The sequence below is a fragment of the Mauremys reevesii genome, linkage group 18 (assembly GCF_016161935.1).
Source record: "Mauremys reevesii isolate NIE-2019 linkage group 18, ASM1616193v1, whole genome shotgun sequence".
In the NCBI taxonomy this organism is placed as follows: Eukaryota; Metazoa; Chordata; order Testudines; family Geoemydidae; genus Mauremys; species Mauremys reevesii.
Window position 1 is genome coordinate 25,477,827 of NC_052640.1, and position 15,136 is coordinate 25,492,962.

At 46.4% G+C, this 15,136-nt stretch overlaps 1 protein-coding gene and 1 long non-coding RNA gene across 2 annotated transcripts in view; one reads left to right on the plus strand and one right to left on the minus strand.

Annotated features, from left to right (window-relative positions):
* TBX3 (T-box transcription factor 3) overlaps nt 1-15,136 on the plus strand; it is a 117,012-nt gene that overhangs the window by 79,188 nt on the left and 22,688 nt on the right. Inside the window, exon 2 of the mRNA XM_039504878.1 lies at nt 6,034-6,290. The gene's annotated coding sequence lies outside the window, so the exon portion shown is untranslated. The remainder of the gene's footprint in view (nt 1-6,033; nt 6,291-15,136) is intronic.
* On the minus strand, nt 12,620-14,746 carry LOC120386065. The gene is made up of 2 exons (XR_005589507.1): nt 14,378-14,746; nt 12,620-13,746 (listed from the first exon to the last, which is right to left on the minus strand). It is a non-coding gene; the product is annotated as an uncharacterized LOC120386065 (long non-coding RNA).

The following is a 15,136-nucleotide window of genomic DNA, read 5'->3' on the forward strand; positions in this document are numbered from 1 at the left end:
AATAGCGAACTTATTTCTATTTCAATGGGTGCTGGTTTAGGCATCATCATTATAGTATTCATTATTGTTATAATTTATTATTCCCCAACCCTAATTACAGAAGCATCCCCCTGTTAAGCACTTTCCAAAAACTTGGGGACACGTCTCGCAAATTATTTCCATACTGGCCATTTGCCATTTATTTCCTACACTCTGGTTTCTGTCTCACCAAGTTTTTAATCTATGACAGCACTTTATCTCCCAACCCCATGATTGTAAAATTTCCTTCAGAGACTCTAGTGAAGGACTTTATCAAAAGCCCTTTGAACCTCTCCATAAATTATATTCTCTGGTTCTCCTTCTCCTGCCATTTTATTAACTCTTTCAAAGAATTCATACGGATAAGGGAGGCATGATTTACCCACATTCTTTTGTCCCTATTATATTATGCTCATCAAGGTTCATTTACTACATTATTATAAAATTACCTTCTATTTTTTCTGCTAGTGAAGCATGTTTCACCAGTCTGAGATCACCCTTAGCCAGTTTTCTAAGGGGGATACAACAATCCACTGATATTGTACCTGTAATTAAAGACAAATGTGAGGGACCAGATCCTCAGCTAATGGAAATCAGTATAGCTTTGTTGACTTCCATGCAATTATGCTGATTTATGCAAGTGAGGATCTGGCCCCATTAATTTTTGTGGATAGCAGTTATTTCATTCTTTAAAACCTTTGGAACTCTCAAAAGAAATGCAATATGATCCTGGTGTTTTACTGCAATTGCAGCTTTTACGTTGTTCCATAGCCTCTACGTTTTGTCGTTTTTCACTTTCATTACTCGTAAAGAGTAATCCTGGGATAGATATTTAGCCTCATCCTCTAACATTCTGAGCAGGGGCATCATTTCAGAAAAATTCAAGGGGGAGGCCAAGTTCTGTCAGTATATAGAAAATTATGTGTTTATACTGTATCCTGCAAAGTCGGGGGGGGGGGTAGGGAGGGAGGCTTAGGGAGTGCAAAAAGTGGAGTATATAGAGTTATGAAAAGTCAAGGGTGGTGGACAACCTTGCTCAATAGCAAACACCACCCCTCATTCTGAATAGAGCTAGTCGGTAATTTTTCAACAGAAAGTATTTCACTGGAACCAAAATTTTCTATGGGAAAGGGCTGGTTTTGTGGCACATCTTCTTTACTCAAAAAAATGTTGGGAAAAATGTTTCAAAATGGTTCAAACGTTTTGTTAAAGGTTTTCTGGGCAATTTTTTTTTTCAAAATAATTTTTTCATTTTTGAAATCTAAATTATTTTTTGAAAAATTAAAAATGGTGAAAATGGAAGCAGAATTTATTTGAAGTAATCAAAATGGCTGTTTTGATAAACTTCAGCTTTTTTTTCAGATTTTTCGTTCACAGAAAATTTTGTGTCACAATTTGGGATAGGAAAACCGTTTCCTAACCAGCTCTATTTATGACCAAATCAAAGAAATGGTAGCATGGCCAAGTAGATTGAGCATTTAACTGAGTCTCATGAGAGCTGCGTTCTATTCCTGGCTCAGTCACTGACCTGTTGTGTGCCCTTGGCAAGAAACTTCTGCTCTCCGTGCCTCAGTTTCCCCTACCACAATTTTTGTCTTGTCTATTTAGATTGTAATATCTTTGAGGGCTGGAATTCTCTCTTGCTATCTGTTGGTACAGTGCCTAGCACACTGAGGCCCCATAATAGCAATCATCATATGTCTTCTCTGAAATTTCTTCCTTTTATATTTGATTCTCCCCTTACACCTTTGTGATCTAGTAGATTTTTCCCTGTGGTTCTTGCTTGTAATATAGTTAAATATCTTCTCATTTTTTGTCTAATGCAACAACATTGTCTCAAGGCAAATCCAGATATTGAGCATCCTATAAAATCAACTAGGAATATTTCACTCGGACCCCTAACAGACTGCATACATATCCCCTCTCCGGTAGGTGATATTAGATGATCCATGTTTACTTACTTCCACATTTGTTCCGAGCAATGTTTCTATAGTGAAAAGTTAAAACGTGGCCCACATGAGCACCAGGACTCCGGGGCTCTGTACCCGTCACTGCCATGGGGTCTTCCCATGGTCCTGATTTTCAGTGGTGCTGAGTACTTGCCGATCCCATTGACCTTTGCATGAACTGTGGCTGCTCAGCACCCTGAACGAGGCTCAGGTCGAGCACACAGAAAATGAGGCCCCAAAAGGAGTGGTTATGATAAAGGGGGATTTGACTTTGTCGTGCCTCAGTTTAGTCACAAGTGTAATGGGCATGACAATCCTTGTCTACCTCACTAGACGCCCTGAGTCAAAATTCCTCTAGGCTTCCAAGCCCCCTCCAAGGCACTCAAATGAAAGGTGCCCTATTCAGTAATTGCTATATATGTTAGTTTTGCATAACACCATGTGATAGGAAACAGACAGTTAATTTTATAATGAAAATCCTTTCTGGGGAAAGCGAAAGATTTACTGCTAAAATGCCAAAATCAGCTGATGCCTTTTACAGCCGTTACAAATGGATTTGAGACAACGCTACATTGACGCTACGTTAATTCCAACCACCGAGGAACAGTAGAACGTTCACAAATCTGTGACTATCAGCACTGTTAGTCTGGTTTGTAATGTAGTAGATTCTGGGTACGTCTACACTGCAATAAAACGCTTGTGGCTAGCCCATGTTAGCTGACCCAGGCTTGCAGGGCTATAAAATTGCAGTGTGGACATTCAGGCTGGAGCCTGTGCAAGGGTCCCAGACTCAGGCTCCAGTCTGAGCTCAAACAACTACAATGGAGTTTTACAGCCCGAGCCCTGTGAGCCTAAATTGGCTGACTTGGGCCAGCCAAGAGTGTGATATTGTAGTGTAGACATACCCGTAAAGGCCAGATCTCCAGTTGGTGGAAATCATGGCTCCACTGACTTCCGTTGAGCTCCAGTGACTTACAGCAGCTGAGGTTCCAGCCCATCTTCTAACATCAAGACAGAAAAGACAGCTCATCTGTGAGACGACCGTTTTCTGGCCTTACTGAGGGCACCATTGTGGATTTACCACAAGCCCCCAGTAAGGCGCAGCATGTAGTTGCACTGGCCTGTGAGAAGAGCAGGTTCCAAATTGTGGTTGAGTCACAATTGCTGCCCTCGTTCCTCCCTTGTTCTGGAAGGAAATAATCTGTGCCGGCCCTTCCTCTAGTGTGGATTACTTCCTCTTCCATGCTCGCTCAGTTATACTGGTTGGCATGCTGGCGGGGGAGAGGGGGCGGCAAAGTCAATGCTCCACTCACTGCCCTGTCCCCACCCACCTGCACTGGAAAGGAAGTAATGGCCTCATGGAGACATCTATCCTACCCTGTGCTGCAGGTAGCCCACAGAGAGGAATAAGCGGCTGTTTTATGCCACTCACTGCCCTGTGCAGCTACCTAGAATGAGCCATAATTTCACCCATTGCAATGAAAAGCTACAATCCTCCTCCCTTTTCTCTCTCTCTCTGCCTCACTCCCCATTTAGCAGCATCACTCATGATCCTTTCACATCGAGGAAGATGTCATCGAGGAGGATGATAGACGACAAGACACATGCATGATTGATAAGGGCCTATTAAAAATGAGACACCTTTGAATTCACTGAGTAATAATAGGCATGGGGTATGCTTTATTAGTCTCCCTCTCGCTCTCTTTTTTTATGAAGAAGTGATGGATGTTTCTGTGGAAAGATATAACACGCCCTCCTGAATGAGATGCTCTTACATCTCCCATCAAAATTCCTAGGTCAAGGGAAAGGCTTTAATTTCACTGTTAACACTCAGCCAAGTGAAATATGTGCTAGGCGTGAAAGACACCTGTTCTCAGGGCAAAACTGCAGAGAAATTTGAAAAAAGAAGTGAAAGGCTACCCGACAATTTGGCTGTCACTCGTTTTCTCAGGAAACTTCTGAGTGATGTGTGTGGATGTGCATGTGCGCCTGTGTTTATTTCATACATACATATTCCCCAAGGAAAACTAGCCCTTGTGGTGAAAGATACAAAGAATCAATTTGTTGCATAACTTTTCCTTCTAAAATTGGTAGCCACCACATCATCTAGCATTGCAGATAAGCTGTAATGTACATGGGCTTGTTTTTTCCTCCCTTCCACTTCAAGGTGACCTTGTGAGGATATTTAAAATTTCATCTTCTATTACTTTGCTGAGTGCTAATCTCCAAGCCTTTTGCTAGGTATGTGTTTACGGCTCAACTCAAAGCCTGCTCAACTTGATGGGAGTCTTTCCATTGACCTCAGTAGGTCTCACTGATCTATTCAGATTGGTCCATTGTTCCTATATCACAGGTCCTCAGTAGAATAGCAGATTTTAATACAATATAAAAACAGGGTATCCAAACAGGCTTACACCCACACATCATACCAGGAGAAACACACAGACACCGGACAGTATCCTCCCAATCCTAATAACATCTCCCAACCCAGCTTCGTCCCTGCTCTTAAACATCCCACCCCACCATCAAGATGCATCTTGGAGGACAAATGGGTCTTACAGCATGCCCTGAATGGAACCAAATCTGGGTGTTGGTAAACCAAGGAGAACCGTGAGGTGTTTAGCTAAGGGCCTCTCACTGAGCAAAGGTTGCTGTAGGCACCTACCTCTTTATAGCAGAAAGAAGCTGTCAGCTCAGAAGCTTCAGGTGATCTCAGTGCACAAGAAGAGAATTGACCTCAGAGAGCCAGGAGCCAAGCCTTGTAGGTCTTTAAAAGTCAAAAGCAAGGCCTTTAATGTAGCCTGGAAAATGACATGCAGTGTAGGGCACTGGGAGAACGTGCCCTGTGCAAGAAACTGTGCTTAACATGCAGGCTGTCTCATTCAGCACCAACTGCAGCTTCCCTCCCTGCATCAGTCTAGTCTCTTATTGTATGGCAGGTGTATTCATCCATCTCATTACCAATCGATGCGCAATGTATATCGCCTGGCAAAGGCACATTTTAACAGTATTTCAGAATGCTCTCTTTCCCCGGAGCCTATACAGCTACCTCCCTTAAAATGTGTTTAATTAATAGAGTATTAATTGTATGCAAATTCAGTCCCAACGGCCGATCCAAAGCTTTCATTTTGCTGATTATAAAATAGATGCTTATCTGCTACACTGCAGCTCACTTCCAATAAGTGTGTTAGCGGCAGTTTCTGGGCATTTATCTCATCAAAGGTGTTCACTGTGTCTAACCCAGGCCCTGAGCATGTTGCAAAACTTATATCAAACAAATCTAACAAAATGTGAGAACTGTGTAGGCCCATGGATTGGAACATAAAAACCACAGGCCTGCTACAGTATATTCCCAATGCAACTAGCAATCAGGGGGAACATCTTCCAAACCATCACTCAAACACCCCAATTCATTCATCCCAAACAACCTGCATCTCCAGGAAAACTGAGAGGTGAAATTAACTTCTGCATGGATGGCCAGCAAAAAGCCTATACCCAAGGTCTTTACCTCACTTACATCCCTAGGTTAGATAGAGGCCTTTTGCTCACTCTCTGCACAGGCCAATTCCATCCTGGAAGAAGGGCCTAACCCTTAATTAACACACAATAATTGTGTAAATCTAAATTAACCACATAGTTCTTTACTTTTAATGTGCTACAGAAAAATCCTTTTTTAGCCACTCTGGCCTACTCCCAAGGCTAAAGCCTTCAAATATAGGTGCCACATAGAAAGCCCTTATATCTGAATTTTGGTATCTAAATAAGGGCCTGATTTTCAGAGGTGCTGAGCACCCAGAAGCTCCCAGTCATTTCAGTGGGAGCTGCAGCTGTTCAGAACCTCTGACAATCAGGACAATTATTTAGGTGCCTAAATACAGAATTAGGCCCAGATGAGGGTCTAAGCCTTAGTGCCTACATTTAGATACCCAGTTTGGATACTCTGGTCACCCTCAATCGCTAAAAGGTGTCTGGGTGATTTCAGGTCCCTTCCTGCGGGGCTGTTTCCCTCCTTCCCAAGACTTTTTTGTATGAAGTTGCCAACTGTTGAAACTTGCTTTTTCTCTAGACCTTCATGCATCTGCTGACCCTCAGCAACCCTCTTCATCTGAATGGCTGGAGAGAGCCTGGGTGTGTTGGAAGCACTGGCTGAGTGGCCCTGGCTCCACACTCAAGGACTGGCCTGAGGTCAGTTTTCAGCAGGCACCAGAAGCTGGCAACAGGTCCTTGGAAGAAGGGAACATGGTCTTCCTCCTCTCCGCTGCTGAAGATGGAGCTTCTGCCAGGCTGGATTCCTGAGGCATCTGGATAGCGTCTGTCAGCAAGGTGTGATATTAAAGGGATGGGGAAGCAGAGGGGGTGGCAAACTGGGCTGTAGGGGCCAGCTATCCAGACAGATTCTTCTGGCTGCCTCCACACAGGTGTGGCTGGGAGGCTGCATGCGCATCAAGGGTGCTGTCTGAGAGCCTGTCATTAGCAAGGAAGCACGGCCCAGGCCCTTGGAGGGGTCAATGGTGATGTTTGTCTCCCTGTTCGCAGGGCGGGGGTGAGGCTGAGGTGTCTGTGTGGCTATCAGTTTAAGTGATCTCTTTCCATTTGGTGTGGTGCTTTTTGAAAAAAAAGTTCACCTGCTGGCTTTCCCCAGACTGCCTGGCACCAGTGGTCATTTCTGTAGGCTGTAAGACTTGTCAATGTGAGCGGTAGGGCCAGGTGTAAATCTGCCCTGGCATTCCACCCTCCCAGCGCCTCCGCACCTGAGGAGCAGCTCGCCTTTATGACAGAGAGCAAGCAAATAAACCCAACAATCGCTTTGCCCTTCAGACGAACCCCCCCACCGCCGGGTATTGGTTTTTACAGCGTGCCTTAAAGTAAATCCCCCTCAGCTGTTTGTTAAAGCAGAGCAAATAAAGGCAATTCCAGCTCACACACAAATCCACTTGTTTGCTGGAGACGGCGGCAGCAGCAGGACAGTGAGGGGATGGAGGAGACGTGCCTGGTGTAGTCGGAATAGGCTCATTAACGGGGAGGGGAGCCAGACAGGCAGCCCAGCAGCAGAGCCTGTAGGAAAACTCTGTTTTTAAAGTCACTTTTTTCCTCCATGAAACAATTCGACACATTTTGGGGGGAAACAACTGCAAGGGGGTCTTTTTATAGGAGGGGAATCGAAATGGGGGGGGATGGTCTTTGAAAAATGTGAAATACGTTGCTAAAATGCATTTTAAAAAACTGGGGCTTCTGGGTAATAAAATTGCATTTGACTTAATTTTTTTTTGCCATGAAGTCAATTTTTTGCCAGGGAAAAAATTGCATTTTTCCCCTATCAAAGTGTTGGAAAATCGTTTGGAAATTTCAGAGAATTTTTTTTTAAAAGTGCAGCGTTTGACCAGCTGTGCCTATCTGCCTGCGATGCTCTTGGTTTTTCTCACTTTCCATTCGACCCCCTCGTAGCCCCCGACTGGACCCTACCCCCTTAGAGAGCTCTTCCTACACGTGAGAGGGTTTTTGTTTGTAGCAGTTCTCTCGAGAAGCTGTTGCTCCTTGATCAATCCAAATGTCCCCATGGTTTTCATTACGAGACTGGGCAGAGTTTCCTATCAAGAATTGCTTTAATCTTGACTGCGTTCTGAAAGCTACAGGTTTTCAATTCTTCTAGGCCACCTTTTGATTTATTTATTTTTTAACTCAACATTATGAATCCTACCTACAAGCTGAAATCCTTCCTGGCCAGATCTTCCCCAAAGTAACCATTCTGTGGATGTAGCAAACCCTAATTAATTATAACTTATCTCATAACTTGTCAGCATCAGATGTTTGATCCTGTTTAGAAACCATATTCCCAGGCGACCAAGTACTCTGGGAATAGGTTGCCGCTGCTCAATAGTGATTTAATGGACGCATTAATGCTGAGACAGATAACTATATAGGCATGTTAAGTAATACATCAGGAATACTTCCCGAGAAGCAACTTTACAACTCACTACAGCCCTGCTAACCGATCTTATCCCCTTTACTTCGAGCTACAGAGATGGACGTTGTGAATTTTCCTAGTCTCGCGTCGCTTGATTCTTTTTCTTTCTGTATGTATTCTTGCTTGCTTGTTCGCTCTGTTTTGCTTTGCTCTGTTTTGCTTTCTGTCCTGTCTTTTTGGGCCAGCGTAGAGTATCTCCCCACATACCACATGTTCTCCTTTGTGGTCTGCAGAAAATGTGAGGGATCTTGTACGCCTAACTAAAAATGTTTTAATGGGGGGGGGGAGGAGGAGAGGGACGTTGCTTATTAACCGGTTGTTTGGGTTTTTTAAGCAAACCGAAGTATTGGCTTCCGTTGAGTAACTGGGCTGGCGTAGGGGGAGTCACAGAATAAAATGGGTCAAGAGAAACTCGCCCCGTCTGTACGTTTCTAGGTCTAATCTCTAAAGCGCAGCTGGCAGGTGGGCTGCGTTGGTATTTTGAAGGGCTGCGCCCTATTTCGAACGGGGCTGCGCTGTCTCCTCGCGGTTCCTGCCTCGACGCGTGTGGATGTTACAACAAAAGGAATGTGGCGCAGTGCAACAGTCCTGCGCAGCCGTTTCTCCTCTCAGGTCTCCAAGGGCCAGCGGTTCACGTCCAAGCAGCGGGGCTTCGCAGCACCCCTCGGGGGCAGAACCGCCCTGGGGGGTTGCGGGGGGGGAGAGGAGAAGCGGTGCGGAATTTGCTACGTGTCCAAAAGTTTCCTTAGAGCGATCGGCCTGACCTTGCCCCTGGGCATGGGGGGGCGGCAGGCGACACAATACCCTGCGGTTAAAACGGCTACGTCCTGCGGCAGTGGGGTGTGTCCTGGAGTTGCGAAGTAGCCCGCACAGAAGTGAGACGACACTTGCGCCTGGTGGTAAAACACGGTCGCGGGTGGGTGGGGTGTTTTTTTTTTAAACACACCTTCGAGGCTGGACGGATCTTTTGACGTGGGAAACAAAAAAACACCCGCCTTTCACGTGCGCGACAAAAGAGGGCTCGGGGGGATGGGGAGCTACCGGGGAGGGGGGGTAAGCCCAGCCCTGCGTGGGCAGAAGCTCGCAGCCAGCTGGCGAACTTGAGGGGTGTCCGCTCAAGGGGGAGTCGGGGCAGCGCCCTGCGCCGCAAAGGGATGTTGCTACTCCAAGGCAGCCAGGCGGGTAAAAGACAAATTAATTAGCGCTGCAAATTCCCTCCTTAACCCGCTTCAGCGCGGGCCAGCCCCCCGTGCTTTGTGAACACCCGGGGCTAGGGCCGCGCCTCTGGAATGAAAGATCCCGGGACGCTGCTTGCTTGGGTCTCCTCCAGTCCTACAATCATGTTCTAAACCCTAATCTCTCATCAGCCAGGAATAGCCCAAGTCTCCTTGGAGAACGGGGTCCCCCGTCATACACCAACATCTGATCCTACAACGGGGTTTGGCTGGCAGGACCCCCAACCTTACCCTCAAATCCTACCGCTGCACTAATAGCTGAGTGAGAGGATCGCTCTCGCTCCAGCAGAGACCTCAGAAAATATAAACCCCATAAAATCTGCCACTAACTTTTTAAGAAACTCTATTTCATCAGACGCCGCAAAAGACGCCCCCGCCCTCCAAGCTGTCTTCAATGAGCTATGATCCAGTCTACGTGAAGATGCAGCCTCCCTGCCATCGTGCCGGTGGCGTCCGGAGCAGCAGACGTGGACTGGCTCCTTTCAGATCGCGTCCACTCCAGTGGCTAATTGCGACCTTGGAAACAATCACTTCCCTGAGAAACGGGTCGGGGGCGGGGGAGCGCCTGGAAATTCGTGGAAATCTAAATACACCATTTCTCTAGCTCCTTCGGCCGGGCCGACAGAGACAGGCAGGTGGGTGCGGACATACCCACGTGCTATGGATCTGTCCCTCCAGATCGACATAGAAATGTGCAGTTCGTGCAATTTCCTTCCAAATAAGACCCATGCGAGGACCTCACCCACAAATTGTTTTTATAGATGGCGAACCCCCCGAAGGGAATTTTTGTTTTAATTACAGGCCCGAGAGCGAGGTGAGGTTGGGAACTTTTAATTTTTTTCCCCGGGTTACCTATTTTTTTTTCTCCAAACCACTGATCAGCTTAGGTGATTGATTTGATTCTTTCTTTCCCCCTTTGTCAGCTCAAAGCTCCGCACAGCGGAATCACAAACTCTTATTCTGAGGGACAAAATCGGAGGGGTTAGAAAAACTCCGCATGAGAATCCGCCCCCCCCCCCCCGGTGGGTTCTCCCCAGCCCGTGAAAACCAGCTGCCCTGAACCCTGCAGGGCAAACTCTGGGTGCGGTCACTGGGAGGCGAGCGGGAAAAGGGGCTGCAGAATTTGTCCCAGAGAAGTTCAAATGTGAGCTCTTGAATTGCACTTTGGCGTATGAAGCGACTACCCTGGTGCTCGGCACCTGTTGGGTTCCGGAAAGGGGGCGTGCACCTTTCTGTGGCCCGAGTGGAGTTTCAGGGTGGCCTTTTGTCTGGACAATATAGCCAGAGCGCGCCTTAAAAGCAGGACATGAGCCTGCTCTTCCTTTCTTGGGACTGGAAAGGCGCCAGAGAGAGAGAAACCCTATTTTGAAAAAGGAGCCTCCCACTTTGCAAATAACGATGAGGGGATCAGGTCATGTGGGAAACTTTAAAAACCCAACCGAGCCTACTTTGAAGGTTGATTTGACTAGTCAGAGGACCTGAAGGGTTGCTGGTTATTAGCCTTTATTACCTGTTTTTACTCAAGGAAAGTTCCTGTTTACCTGAGTAAAACTGCACTTCGGATGGGGGGCTGACCCTAAACCCACTGCAGTCACTGCCACGATCCCCTCTACTTCAGCGGGGTTTAGATTCATAGATCCCCAGGCCAGAAGGGACCCGTGTGACCGCCGGCTTCCTACATGATGCGGGCGATAGAATATCCCCGACATCACTCCTGGAACAGATAGTTTAGGGTGAACAAAACATCTGATGCTGATTTAAAAAGATGAGTTCGTTCCCTGCCTGCCATTGAGTTCGAGAGGTTTCAGGCGGCACTTTAACGGAAACTCGCCACCCTGTGCTGGGGTTTGCAGGACACCGCGCTGTTAGCAGCAGGGCCCGGTGCCGATGTCTGCGCCGCGGCGGATTAAGTGGTGTCCCCGGAAGATGGGCTCAGACATGAGATAATGAGGCTCCGTGACAGCGCAGGCTCCGCTTTAAATTTTCCCATGGACTAGAGCCGTCGCCAGTTCACAAAACTAGCGTGTAAGGCAGCCGCACGCTACTCGCATCCAATTTGTCCGGCACAAAAGCTGATCCCCAAATCCCCACTAACAACCCGGTACCCGGAGACAGTTCCTAGAATGTTTCGTTTGATTCACTTCGGGACTAATTAACTGGAATCCCACCTCCCTCCTTTCGACAGTGCCCAATTAATCTGCAGTGTCTGGCCAAGGGCTGGAGCCCACTGGGGACTAGTGAACCTTTGTTCGGATGTGTAGCCCCCTCTGTACTGATCTGATTAGGACCCTCCCCCGCACCCACACACTCCTGTTGCTCCATGTGGGTCGGGGGTTTATGCGCGGAGAGCTTCGCTTTCCAAATTTTAATAGGATTTCTCCAGTTCCCCCTCCCCGCGTCCCCTTCGCAGTTCACAAGACATGGCTTTTAGGAGGCTTCAGATGAGCACAGAAGGGACGCAAGGGAGATGCAGTTCTCTGGGCAGAGGGAGCCAGCCCCTTTGCGCATCTCTGGATTTGCTGTAAAACGTTCCACATTTTAAAAACAATGGGGTGGGGGTACAGGGGGGAAGGAACCCCGAAGCGACATAAAAAGAGAAAAGCTTTGAGCTGGCAGGCTGGTTGATTCTTCCGATGATAGTGATTTATCAACGTGTAGGTGCATGAACGCGCAGCGACGGGGTATTTTATGAGACTTCTCTACTAAGCGGTGTATCGCTTTATTTCTGTATTAGCTTTGGGTGGGGCGGTAGATTTTAAGCAATCGGCGGGAGGGAATATAGAAAAGGAATTTATTAGCTTTCAGCCCATCCGAAGAATAAGCATTGATTTTATTGACCTAATTATGCACCAAATGACCTCGGCCATCGATCGCATAAAATTAAAGGGTTTTTTAAATAATAATTAAAAAAAGAGTTGGGGAAGGAGGTGGCAGATAAAAAGGGTCTTTTAAATATACTTGCAAAAGCAGGAGGAACAAATAAAACCGATAATGTATTTTTAAAGCCCTTACAATGGAAATGTAATACAATTCTCCCAGGCAGGAGATGGAAAAATTGCACTGGACGGCTTTTGTAAACGAAGGCTTTCATGCTGCCTCCAGATCCGGTCAGTTGGGCTAAAATATCATTAAACAAATGGACACCGGTTCATTTTTACTCTCGCCCTCCCCCCAGCCGCACTGGGTCGCCGGCGAAGGAGGAGTAGCTGAAATGTAACAGGCGAACCACGAGGCAGAGTTTGTTTGATTGTAGCGATTTTTCTTAATAAGGTTCTAACAGACTCAAGGCTAATCGAGACTCAGACATTCTCTCCTTTCGTTCCCGTTAGTGTCTAGAGGTTTTCTATAGGATCTAATTAGTCTCGGTATTGCGAGGGGAATGATTCTGCTAAGTATACACCAGTAAACACCTGTCCGAGCTAAAAGTCTGTTCGTGTCATCCCTTGATTTCATCTGCTGTTGGAAGTCACTGGGTTGTTGGGTTTTTTTTTTAACTGATCCTGATAACTGGAGAGATTTCATGACCTGGGATTTGACTGAACTGTCTGAAAAAATAAGCACAGGAAGGGACTTCAGTTTTTGTTTGATTATTGTTGTTGGTTGTTCGAGGTCATTGTAATGTTTTTGTTGCTAGTAGGATTACACATACACACATACACACACACACGAAATATTCGTGTGTATCTGACAGCACACTTGTCCTCCTTTGTACCCCTTTAAAAGAATAAGCGGGTCTCCTGTCTCCTTGTCCAGTTCGGCCACCAAAGCAAGAAAGAGATCGGCCTTTTTAGATCAATTCTTTTATCAATAATCCTCCGTTTCTTTTCACTCCCAGACACTTCTTTGAGTGGGCACTCTTATCACAAAAGGCATTACCCCCTAGGCGATGTTAAACCATTCCTGCCCAACTCTGCAGCTAACTTCAAATCTTTGACTCTGCTCTGGCTTCCTGATCTTCCCCCGACACACCCAGCCCCGCCCCCCAACTCTGAAATGCGTCGAATAATTATTTTGCCCGAGGCAGCCAGGGGAGTGGGGGAAGAGCTGCCATCCAGCACCGCGCGCACGGTTGCGGTGCATTAACGCCTGTCTGTCACTTCTAATAGACAGTTTATGGCAATTCCTTAGGATGAGCGGTGCCCCATGACTGGCCTTTGCCCAATTGGAGCAAGCAGCGTGCATACGAATTAGCAATCCCCCCCCCCCCGCAATTCTGCCAAGAGCTGGTTAATTATAAATCTTTTCTCTCCCCAGCCTAACCGTTGTCACCGAGAAGGATCCGTTCAGGTAAGGAAAACACTTTTCCTTCTTGCAGGGAGACATACGGTGAGGGCCATTGGGGCGCCATCAAGTGGCCAGAGATGTGCAATCCCAGGGGATCGATTGGCCCCGCAAGCCCTCCGGAGAATAAGCAGAGCTGCTGCAGTCACTGGAGGTGGTGAAGCAAGAGGTTAAACACAGGGAAGCCCCTCGCACAGGGTCTTCTGGCTGCACAGGGCTTCTGCCTGCGCGCTCGGCTCCAGGTTCACCCAGCGTTCATTCACTCCCCCTCGTTAAGATAGGGCTTTATGCAGAACATCTGTAAGGGAAGGCAAAATAAATGACACCGCTTTTACACCACTTCCTACTTAACTTTTCTTTTATGTGGCTTCTCTGGATTTTCCGTCTCTTTGTACTGTTTGGATCTTGTTTAGATGTTTGTGCATGTTCTGCTCTTCCCACTTAAGTTCTGGGGGAGGCTTTTTCCAATCTGCAAACACAACGTTTCTCAACGTACCGTGCTCAGAATAGAGCCTCTCTACTTTGTGTGAATGGGAAAAACACAAGTACACACACTTTATCCACCAGCTGCAATACACAACCTGTTACATAGGAAGATGAGACACGTGCATTTTGCATCGAATGCTGCTACACTCCTTAAAATCGCTAAAATCCCAGTTTGTACCTGAAATTAAAATGATTTTTTTTTTGCCTCAGGATTGACACTTGTCCTAATGGCATTTAAATAAAACACCTATTGATAATTTATTAGCCTCTTTTCAATTATTTATAAATGTAACCTTAATATCTAGCGGTGACCTACCTGTCTGATATGTTACACACATGTCTATTGCTATAATAATAATGTCATCCCTGTATGAATGAGATAACAACTAGATAATCTCTAGGCACATTCTTTACTTTTCAGTACTATGGAAAAAGTATTTTACCTTTCCTTATCTGGAAGGTCACGTCCAAAGCTCCGTTCATTTATTACCCACATGCCTTTGGGAGTCTTTCCAAAAGGCGTGCGAACATCACGAAGTTTCCTTTCCCCAGGTGATGAACAGAATGGAAAGGGTTCCCAGCTTGCCACAGGTCAGGGAACCCCAGAACACGGAGTGGAGCTGTAATGCCTGGCTAGAGCATAGGCAACCAGGATTATTTCGAGGGGTGGGCCAGAGGCAGCGTGTATCGATCATGCTCGCTGATGGGCTGTAATGATGAACTATAGATTTGGAGCCAGATGAACTCAGAAACCTTCCGACGTGCTAATGCAGTCAGATGCAAGGAGTATACCAGGAAAGTGTGTGTGTGTGTGTGTGTTCAAAGCGGGGACGACACAATGGAGCATACAAATCTCCAGTGCGATTAGATTTCATAAAGAATTTAGGCAATGCTATTTGTGTGAGGGTGGCTACAGCATCATGTTTTACTGAACCAATTTTAAAAAAACAACCCTACTTCCTAAATCGGTAACTTTCCCCCTTCAGATCACTACAGTCACAGGTTTGTACAAAGTAGTGATCACATGCAAGCTTGACTCCTTTAAGAAAACACTATTTACACCTGCAATGGCAGGATGACTGTATTCTGCGCCAATGGACTTTAATTGTAAACTCCTGACTCATCTGTGTTTAATAAATTTTCACTACACCCCTGCTGCAAAAACTCCGTGGCAGGAACCGACTCTGCTTATTCCACTGACC